The following is a 6,952-nucleotide window of genomic DNA, read 5'->3' as shown; positions in this document are numbered from 1 at the left end:
CAACAGGGCGTGTTTGCCAGCTGAACTGAGAACACGCTGTTGGGCAGAGCTGAAACTGACCGCTGGAGTTCAGCTCCTTCCGACTGCTAAGGGCACCTGGGAAGGCAAGCGAGAGTCAACCACCTTCCTCTCCTAGTAGCCTGTAACGTGGTGCACAAAAACACGGCTCTTGTGCCGCTTCGTTCACCGCCCTCGCCCACGCCTACGCCTGGCTCCGCTTTCACTTGCCGGCGGCCAGAAGACGCTGCAGGGGCGCCACATAGCCAGCAGTGTGCCGGCAGCCAAGAGCTCGAGAACGCTGCTTCTGCCCAAGCCCGCCTAGGACGTGCACCTTTGTTCTCAGAGCTCCGTGCAACAGTCTGCCTCTCTCGCACTTCGAACGGAAAACGAAAGCTTTTCGCCTACGCCCTTCAGAGAGATCCGTTGCCAGAACGAGAATGACTTGTAGCCGGAGCTCGCCCCCGCCGCGAGGAAGCTGCTCTTAGCACCGCATTGCAGGGACACGTCTCGCTTCTTGACTACGTGCTTAGCGCTCTCCGAATTCGCTGCTAGCCCCACGGTCCTTCTCAGCTGCAAGTAGCAGCGCTCGCAGTACATAGAGCTTCGCAAGGACCGAAGACCCGGAGGGAAGTATCGCACACGAAAATGTACGAGGACAGAGACGTGTTCTACTTTATCCTTTCTCGTCATCCAGTTTGTACATCTGCTTCCTTTGCTGTTAGGAATCGCTCCTTGAAAGACGAGCGAGAGCGTCTTTCTGGGTGCACTGCACTGAGTGAGTGCTCGCTAGGGTCTTTGCACTCGGAGCCAAGGCAAGAGGGCGTGCTTGCTCGCAGAACTGAGAACACGCTTTTGGGCAGAGCTTAGACTGACCGCTGGAGTTCAGCTCTCTCCGGACGGCAGAAGGCGAAGAACGAAGCCGCTTGCGAGCGGCGCTGTGCAGCGAAGAGCACACGAGTGAGTGCTCGCTAGTGACTATGCACTCGGAACCAAGGCAACAGGGCGTGCTTGCCAGCTGAACTGAGAACACGCTGTTGGGCAGAGCTGAAACTGACCGCTGGAGTTCAGCTCCTTCCTACTGCTAAGGGCACTTGCGAAGGAAAGCGAGAGTCAACCACCTTCCTCTCCTAGTGGCCTGTAACGTGGTGCACACAAGCACGGCTCTTGTGCCGCTTCGTTCACCGCCCTCTCCCTCGCCCTCGCCTGGCGTCGCTTTCACTTCCCGGCGGCCAGAAGCCGCTGCAGGGGCGCCACATAGCCAGCAGTGTGCTGGCAGCCAAGAGCTCGAGAACGCTGCTTCTGCCCAAGCCCGCCTAGGACGTGCACCTTTGTTCTCAGAGCTCCGTGCAACAGTCTGCCTCTCTCGCAGTTCGAACGGAAAACGAAAGCTTTTCGCCTACGCCCTTCACAGAGATCCGTTGCCAGAACGAGAATGACTTGTAGCCGGAGCTCGCCCCCGCCGCGAGGAAGCTGCTCTTAGCACCGCATTGCAGGGACACGTCTCGCTTCTTGACTTCGTGCTTAGCGCTCTCCGAATTCGCTGCTAGCCCCACGGTCCTTCTCAGCTGCAAGTAGCAGCGCTCGCAGTACATAGAGCTTCGCAAGGACCGAAGACCCGGAGGGAAGTATCGCACACGAAAATGTACGAGGACAGAGACGTGTTCTACTTTATCCTTTCTCGTCATCCAGTTTGTACATCTGCTTCCTTTGCTGTTAGGAATCGCTCCTTGAAAGACAAGCGAGAGCGTCTTTCTGGGTGCACTGCACTGAGTGCTCGCTAGGGTCTTTGCACTCGGAGCCAAGGCAAGAGGGCGTGCTTGCCAGCTGAACTGAGAACACGCTGTTGGGCAGAGCTGAAACTGACCGCTGGAGTTCAGCTCCTTCCGACTGCTAAGGGCACCTGGGAAGGCAAGCGAGAGTCAACCACCTTCCTCTCCTAGTAGCCTGTAACGTGGTGCACAAAAACACGGCTCTTGTGCCGCTTCGTTCACCGCCCTCGCCCACGCCTACGCCTGGCTCCGCTTTCACTTGCCGGCGGCCAGAAGACGCTGCAGGGGCGCCACATAGCCAGCAGTGTGCTGGCAGCCAAGAGCTCGAGAACGCTGCTTCTGCCCAAGCCCGCCTAGGACGTGCACCTTTGTTCTCAGAGCTCCGTGCAACAGTCTGCCTCTCTCGCAGTTCGAACGGAAAACGAAAGCTTTTCGCCTACGCCCTTCACAGAGATCCGTTGCCAGAACGAGAATGACTTGTAGCCGGAGCTCGCCCCCGCCGCGAGGAAGCTGCTCTTAGCACCGCATTGCAGGGACACGTCTCGCTTCTTGACTACGTGCTTAGCGCTCTCCGAATTCGCTGCTAGCCCCACGGTCCTTCTCAGCTGCAAGTAGCAGCGCTCGCAGTACATAGAGCTTCGCAAGGACCGAAGACCCGGAGGGAAGTATCGCACACGAAAATGTACGAGGACAGAGACGTGTTCTACTTTATCCTTTCTCGTCATCCAGTTTGTACATCTGCTTCCTTTGCTGTTAGGAATCGCTCCTTGAAAGACGAGCGAGAGCGTCTTTCTGGGTGCACTGCACTGAGTGAGTGCTCGCTAGGGTCTTTGCACTCGGAGCCAAGGCAAGAGGGCGTGCTTGCCAGCTGAACTGAGAACACGCTGTTGGGCAGAGCTGAAACTGACCGCTGGAGTTCAGCTCCTTCCGACTGCTAAGGGCACCTGGGAAGGCAAGCGAGAGTCAACCACCTTCCTCTCCTAGTAGCCTGTAACGTGGTGCACAAAAACACGGCTCTTGTGCCGCTTCGTTCACCGCCCTCGCCCACGCCTACGCCTGGCTCCGCTTTCACTTGCCGGCGGCCAGAAGACGCTGCAGGGGCGCCACATAGCCAGCAGTGTGCCGGCAGCCAAGAGCTCGAGAACGCTGCTTCTGCCCAAGCCCGCCTAGGACGTGCACCTTTGTTCTCAGAGCTCCGTGCAACAGTCTGCCTCTCTCGCAGTTCGAACGGAAAACGAAAGCTTTTCGCCTACGCCCTTCACAGAGATCCGTTGCCAGAACGAGAATGACTTGTAGCCGGAGCTCGCCCCCGCCGCGAGGAAGCTGCTCTTAGCACCGCATTGCAGGGACACGTCTCGCTTCTTGACTACGTGCTTAGCGCTCTCCGAATTCGCTGCTAGCCCCACGGTCCTTCTCAGCTGCAAGTAGCAGCGCTCGCAGTACATAGAGCTTCGCAAGGACCGAAGACCCGGAGGGAAGTATCGCACACGAAAATGTACGAGGACAGAGACGTGTTCTACTTTATCCTTTCTCGTCATCCAGTTTGTACATCTGCTTCCTTTGCTGTTAGGAATCGCTCCTTGAAAGACGAGCGAGAGCGTCTTTCTGGGTGCACTGCACTGAGTGAGTGCTCGCTAGGGTCTTTGCACTCGGAGCCAAGGCAAGAGGGCGTGCTTGCTCGCAGAACTGAGAACACGCTTTTGGGCAGAGCTTAGACTGACCGCTGGAGTTCAGCTCTCTCCGGACGGCAGAAGGCGAAGAACGAAGCCGCTTGCGAGCGGCGCTGTGCAGCGAAGAGCACACGAGTGAGTGCTCGCTAGTGACTATGCACTCGGAACCAAGGCAACAGGGCGTGCTTGCCAGCTGAACTGAGAACACGCTGTTGGGCAGAGCTGAAACTGACCGCTGGAGTTCAGCTCCTTCCTACTGCTAAGGGCACTTGCGAAGGAAAGCGAGAGTCAACCACCTTCCTCTCCTAGTGGCCTGTAACGTGGTGCACACAAGCACGGCTCTTGTGCCGCTTCGTTCACCGCCCTCTCCCTCGCCCTCGCCTGGCGTCGCTTTCACTTCCCGGCGGCCAGAAGCCGCTGCAGGGGCGCCACATAGCCAGCAGTGTGCTGGCAGCCAAGAGCTCGAGAACGCTGCTTCTGCCCAAGCCCGCCTAGGACGTGCACCTTTGTTCTCAGAGCTCCGTGCAACAGTCTGCCTCTCTCGCAGTTCGAACGGAAAACGAAAGCTTTTCGCCTACGCCCTTCACAGAGATCCGTTGCCAGAACGAGAATGACTTGTAGCCGGAGCTCGCCCCCGCCGCGAGGAAGCTGCTCTTAGCACCGCATTGCAGGGACACGTCTCGCTTCTTGACTTCGTGCTTAGCGCTCTACGAATTCGCTGCTAGCCCCACGGTCCTTCTCAGCTGCAAGTAGCAGCGCTCGCAGTACATAGAGCTTCGCAAGGACCGAAGACCCGGAGGGAAGTATCGCACACGAAAATGTACGAGGACAGAGACGTGTTCTACTTTATCCTTTCTCGTCATCCAGTTTGTACATCTGCTTCCTTTGCTGTTAGGAATCGCTCCTTGAAAGACAAGCGAGAGCGTCTTTCTGGGTGCACTGCACTGAGTGCTCGCTAGGGTCTTTGCACTCGGAGCCAAGGCAAGAGGGCGTGCTTGCCAGCTGAACTGAGAACACGCTTTTGGGCAGAGCTTAGACTGACCGCTGGAGTTCAGCTCTCTCCGGACGGCAGAAGGCGAAGAACGAAGCCGCTTGCGAGCGGCGCTGTGCAGCGAAGAGCACACGAGTGAGTGCTCGCTAGTGACTATGCACTCGGAACCAAGGCAACAGGGCGTGCTTGCCAGCTGAACTGAGAACACGCTGTTGGGCAGAGCTGAAACTGACCGCTGGAGTTCAGCTCCTTCCTACTGCTAAGGGCACTTGCGAAGGAAAGCGAGAGTCAACCACCTTCCTCTCCTAGTGGCCTGTAACGTGGTGCACACAAGCACGGCTCTTGTGCCGCTTCGTTCACCGCCCTCTCCCTCGCCCTCGCCTGGCGTCGCTTTCACTTCCCGGCGGCCAGAAGCCGCTGCAGGGGCGCCACATAGCCAGCAGTGTGCTGGCAGCCAAGAGCTCGAGAACGCTGCTTCTGCCCAAGCCCGCCTAGGACGTGCACCTTTGTTCTCAGAGCTCCGTGCAACAGTCTGCCTCTCTCGCAGTTCGAACGGAAAACGAAAGCTTTTCGCCTACGCCCTTCACAGAGATCCGTTGCCAGAACGAGAATGACTTGTAGCCGGAGCTCGCCCCCGCCGCGAGGAAGCTGCTCTTAGCACCGCATTGCAGGGACACGTCTCGCTTCTTGACTACGTGCTTAGCGCTCTCCGAATTCGCTGCTAGCCCCACGGTCCTTCTCAGCTGCAAGTAGCAGCGCTCGCAGTACATAGAGCTTCGCAAGGACCGAAGACCCGGAGGGAAGTATCGCACACGAAAATGTACGAGGACAGAGACGTGTTCTACTTTATCCTTTCTCGTCATCCAGTTTGTACATCTGCTTCCTTTGCTGTTAGGAATCGCTCCTTGAAAGACGAGCGAGAGCGTCTTTCTGGGTGCACTGCACTGAGTGAGTGCTCGCTAGGGTCTTTGCACTCGGAGCCAAGGCAAGAGGGCGTGCTTGCCAGCTGAACTGAGAACACGCTGTTGGGCAGAGCTGAAACTGACCGCTGGAGTTCAGCTCCTTCCGACTGCTAAGGGCACCTGGGAAGGCAAGCGAGAGTCAACCACCTTCCTCTCCTAGTAGCCTGTAACGTGGTGCACAAAAACACGGCTCTTGTGCCGCTTCGTTCACCGCCCTCGCCCACGCCTACGCCTGGCTCCGCTTTCACTTGCCGGCGGCCAGAAGACGCTGCAGGGGCGCCACATAGCCAGCAGTGTGCCGGCAGCCAAGAGCTCGAGAACGCTGCTTCTGCCCAAGCCCGCCTAGGACGTGCACCTTTGTTCTCAGAGCTCCGTGCAACAGTCTGCCTCTCTCGCAGTTCGAACGGAAAACGAAAGCTTTTCGCCTACGCCCTTCACAGAGATCCGTTGCCAGAACGAGAATGACTTGTAGCCGGAGCTCGCCCCCGCCGCGAGGAAGCTGCTCTTAGCACCGCATTGCAGGGACACGTCTCGCTTCTTGACTACGTGCTTAGCGCTCTCCGAATTCGCTGCTAGCCCCACGGTCCTTCTCAGCTGCAAGTAGCAGCGCTCGCAGTACATAGAGCTTCGCAAGGACCGAAGACCCGGAGGGAAGTATCGCACACGAAAATGTACGAGGACAGAGACGTGTTCTACTTTATCCTTTCTCGTCATCCAGTTTGTACATCTGCTTCCTTTGCTGTTAGGAATCGCTCCTTGAAAGACGAGCGAGAGCGTCTTTCTGGGTGCACTGCACTGAGTGAGTGCTCGCTAGGGTCTTTGCACTCGGAGCCAAGGCAAGAGGGCGTGCTTGCTCGCAGAACTGAGAACACGCTTTTGGGCAGAGCTTAGACTGACCGCTGGAGTTCAGCTCTCTCCGGACGGCAGAAGGCGAAGAACGAAGCCGCTTGCGAGCGGCGCTGTGCAGCGAAGAGCACACGAGTGAGTGCTCGCTAGTGACTATGCACTCGGAACCAAGGCAACAGGGCGTGCTTGCCAGCTGAACTGAGAACACGCTGTTGGGCAGAGCTGAAACTGACCGCTGGAGTTCAGCTCCTTCCTACTGCTAAGGGCACTTGCGAAGGAAAGCGAGAGTCAACCACCTTCCTCTCCTAGTGGCCTGTAACGTGGTGCACACAAGCACGGCTCTTGTGCCGCTTCGTTCACCGCCCTCTCCCTCGCCCTCGCCTGGCGTCGCTTTCACTTCCCGGCGGCCAGAAGCCGCTGCAGGGGCGCCACATAGCCAGCAGTGTGCTGGCAGCCAAGAGCTCGAGAACGCTGCTTCTGCCCAAGCCCGCCTAGGACGTGCACCTTTGTTCTCAGAGCTCCGTGCAACAGTCTGCCTCTCTCGCACTTCGAACGGAAAACGAAAGCTTTTCGCCTACGCCCTTCACAGAGATCCGTTGCCAGAACGAGAATGACTTGTAGCCGGAGCTCGCCCCCGCCGCGAGGAAGCTGCTCTTAGCACCGCATTGCAGGGACACGTCTCGCTTCTTGACTTCGTGCTTAGCGCTCTACGAA

Source organism: Sturnus vulgaris, chromosome 30 (assembly GCF_052056855.1).
Source record: "Sturnus vulgaris isolate bStuVul1 chromosome 30, bStuVul1.hap1, whole genome shotgun sequence".
NCBI lineage: Eukaryota > Metazoa > Chordata > Aves > Passeriformes > Sturnidae > Sturnus > Sturnus vulgaris.
This window is presented reverse-complemented; position numbering follows the sequence as displayed.